Genomic DNA, 4,301 nt, shown 5'->3' on the forward strand with positions numbered 1-4,301 from the left:
AAAAAGCAAAAAGGTGGAGAAGGGAGAGGGTTGACATGTTGTGGGGTTGTTAACCAATGTCATAAAACAATATGTGTACTACTGTTTCATGAGAAACTGTTCTGTAAACCTTCACCTGAAGTACAATTAAAAAAGAAAAGAAAAAATTGATAAGTTTGACTTCACCAAAAAAAATAAAGGAAAGGAAAGGAAAGAGATAGTGCCATAGTTAAAGAAAAGAAACAGGATATAGGTGGAGTGTGTTTTTAAGATGGCGAAGACTTATACAAGTTTGTAGGTGAGAGGAGGGAGACCAAGATTGAAGAAGGTATCACATTAGCATTATATAATAAGTTATGGAAGCCAATTAACAATTTCTTGGAAAAAGGAGTATAAAAAGTTCAATGGAAAGAATTCCAGGGCACCCCCTATGTAGGAAAAATATGTCTAAAGGGTTGGGGAAAGAGTGGTAACTATTATAGACAAACATAACTGCTTCATAATTTGTATTTTTTGTTGTTTCAGACCTACTTTAACATTAAAATAATGCTGGTTTGTACTAATAATGATGAAGAATAAAATATAACATGTTTACAAAGTGCTTAGAGTTCTCTGGAAGATGAGTATTGTTGAAGCAATTTTTACAACTTCTCAGGCAGGTAAAGTTTGTAAAATATTTTAAGAAAGAAAAAGAAAGATCTGGGATAGAAAAAAATAGAGACTGTACAACATCTTGTAATCTCACATCTTGTACTGTAGCAATGAAGAAACGTGATTAAGGATACTAGACTGGGATGCAAGAGACCTGGGTTGCATCCTTAGCTCTACCAGAAAGTATGTCATCTTGAACAAGTGTCACCTTGAAACACCCTGTGCCTTGTTGCTCCATATATAAACCAGAATTAATAATATCTGCCTTGTCACAAGGTTTTTGGAAAAATCAAGACAGATAATTTTCATTATATGCTTTCAAAACCTGGAAAGTGTGATGCAAATGTAAAGGATTATTATGCAGATCACCTGTTCCTGGAGCCTTTATGAAGCCTTCCGATAGTATTTTCATTCAACCCAAGCTATGAGAATTCTTATTTCTACTCCAGTTTGTTGTATGTCAGGGAATACACAGAAATCATTGTTGCCTGAATTAGGGGATCTCAGACCAAATACATAGCAGTTTATTATGAATTTTCAAAAATGTCTAAGAGCAAGAACTAGAGACAGTGGAATTACTCAGTGTTTGGTTTCCGATGCTGAATGGCCAAAACAGAGCAGTTCTGCTTAGCATAACAACAAACCGTTATTTTTCTTGGTTTTTAGGACACACATACTTTTGGTCTGAATGTTTATGAGTCCAGTTAGCACATTTAATTTAACCAGGGAACTGGTTTGGCAATGCAAGCACTTCTATACTTTTTTATTTTCTTCCCCCAAACAAAATCATCTAAATGAGGATACCCATTAGCACAGGTAAAATTATTTAATACAAAATAAAACTCTGTAGAATTTCTTTGCTCTCCGGCACTGTTTCATAGGAAGCAAAGACTGACCCAAACTGTCAAGTATATCTGTCTGCCCACTGCCCGCCTCTTTGGTATCACCCAGTCCCTACGCCCTGTCACCCAGAGTTCTCATTTTTCCCGGTGCTGAAAAACATTTCTATTTTTATAAAGTTTGAGAGGGAGATACTATACATTGTTATTATAGGAGCAAGCAAATTTTTTGAAGGGAGGAAAGAGGGCAAGACTATAGGAGGGGTGCCTTTAAAGGTCCTTGAATGCTTGGTTGAAGAATTCAGGGGTCAAATGATAAATTGGTGTTTGTAACTTGGGCTCAAGTTTTCTTTTAGTTAAAAACCTTGTCCATGCTATAAGAGAACAAACTGAGAACTGAGTATACGGAAAGAGTTTAACGTCAAAGTTAAAATGAATTAGCCACATGTTTAATGATACGCATTATTGCTATAGGGCCAAATACTGCTTGGGCATATAAGCCATTTGTTGTTATTATAGTGTTAGGTGCTTTAGACCCTATGTACAACACAACTGATAGTGACCCTATGTACAACACAATGAAACACTGCTCAGTCCTGCGCCATCCTCATGATCATTGTTATGCTTGAGACCATTGTTGCACTCACTGTGCCAATCCATCTTCTTGAGGATCTTCCTCTTTTTCACTGACCCTCTGCTCTACCAAGCATGATGTCCTTCTCCAGGGACTGATCCCTCCTGATAACATGACCAAAGCATGTGAGACATAGTCTCGTCATGCTTGCTTCTAAGGAGCACTCTGGTTGTACTTCTTCCAAGACAGATTTGTTTATTCTTTTGGCAGTCCATGGTATATTCAATATTCTTCACCAACACCATAATTCAAAGGCGTAAATTATTCTTCGGTCTTCCTTATTCATTTTCCAGATTTCACGTGCATGAGAGGCAATTGAAAACACCATGACTTGGGTCAGGTGCACTTTAGTCCTCAAAGTGACATTTTTGGTTTTTAACACTTTAAAGAGGTCTTTTGCAGCAGATTTGCCCAATGCAATGCATCCTTTGATTTCTTTTTTTTTTTTTCTCGCAGTGCCATTGGGCGGGTTCAAACCACCAACATTTATTTTTTTATATCTTTTTTTGTTGTTGTAGTTTAGATGGTTTACATTTCAAGTTAGTCTCCCACACAAAAATTTATACATACATTGTTAATGTGACCCTAATTGTTCTCCCCATACTGTGACAGCACGCTCCTCCTTTCCACCCCTGATTCCCCATGTCCATTCAGCCAGCTCCTAACCCTCTCTGCCTTCCCATCTCACCTCCGGACAGAAGCTACCCATTTAGTCTCATGTATCTACTTGAGCTAGAAAGCATACTCTTCACAAGTATCATTTTATGTCCCACAGTCCAGTCCAATCCCTGTCGGAAAAGTTGGCCTCAGAAATTGTTTTAGTTCTGGGTTGATAGAGAATCCAGGGGCCGTGCTTTCCGGTGTACATCCTTTGATTTCTTGACCGTTGCTTCCTTGGGTGTTGATAGTGGATCCAAGTAAAATGAAATCCTGGACAACTTCAATATTTTCTCCATTTATCATGATGTTGATTATGGGTTCATTTGTGAGGATTTTTGTTTTCTCTATGTTGAGATGTAATCCATGCTGAAGGCTGTGGTCTTTGATCTTCATCAGTAAGTGCTTCAAGTCCTCTTCACTTTCAGCAAGCAAGGTGGTGTGATCTGCATAGTGCAGGTTGTTAATGAATCTTTCACTAATCCTGATGCCCCTTCATTCTTTGTATAGTTCATCTTCTCAGATTAATTGTTCAGCATACAGATTGAATAAGTATGTTGAAGGATACAGCCCTGCTGCACACCTTTCCTGACTTTAAACTATGCAGTATCCCCCTGTTCTGTTTGAATGACTGCCTCTTGATTTATGTACAGGTTCCTCAGGAGCACAAACAATTGTTCTGGAATACCCATTCTTTCCAGCTTTATCCATAATTTGTTATGATCCACATAGTCGAATGCCTTTGCAGAGTCAATAAAACACAGGTAAACATCTTTCTGGTATTTTCTGCTTTCAGCCAGGATCCCATCTGACATCAGAAATGATATCTTTCTTCCACATTCTCTTCTGTATCCAGGTTGAATTTCTGCCAGTTTCCTGTCAATTAACTGCTGAAACCACTTTTGAATGATCTTCAGCAAAATTTTACTTATGTGTGGTATTAGTGGTATTGTTTGATAATTTCTGCATTCTGTTGGGTTACATTTCTTTGGATCTCTTCCAGTCGGTTGGCCAGGTATCTGTCTTCCAAATTTCTTGGCGTGGAAGAATAAGCACTTCCAGAGCTACATCTGATTGTTGAAACATCTCAGTTGATATTCTAATTCCTGAAGCCTTGTTTTTCACCAGTGTCTCCAGTGCACCTTGGACTTCTTCCTTCAGTACTATTGGTTCTTGATCATATTTTACCTCCTGAAATGATTGAACTTCTACCGATTCTTTTTGGTAAAGTAACTCTGTATTCCTTCCGTCTTCTTTTGGTGCTTCCTGCATTGCTCAGTATTTTGCCCATAGAATTATTCACTATTCCAACCCGAGTATTGAATTTTTTCTTCAGTTCTTTCAGCTTGAGAAATGCTGAGCTTGTCCTTCCCTTTTGATTTTCTAACTCCAGGTCTTTGCACATGTCATTATAATACTTTACGTTGTCTTCTAGTAATTCGGGAAATGCAAATCAAAACCTCAAGGAACTACATCTTCTTGCCAACTAGGATGGCTATTAGCAAAAAAAAAGAAAAAGAAAGAAAGAAAACTAGTTTTGA

The sequence above is a fragment of the Trichechus manatus genome, unplaced genomic scaffold, assembly GCF_000243295.1.
Source record: "Trichechus manatus latirostris isolate Lorelei unplaced genomic scaffold, TriManLat1.0 scaffold00060, whole genome shotgun sequence".
Classification (NCBI taxonomy): Eukaryota; Metazoa; Chordata; class Mammalia; order Sirenia; family Trichechidae; genus Trichechus; species Trichechus manatus.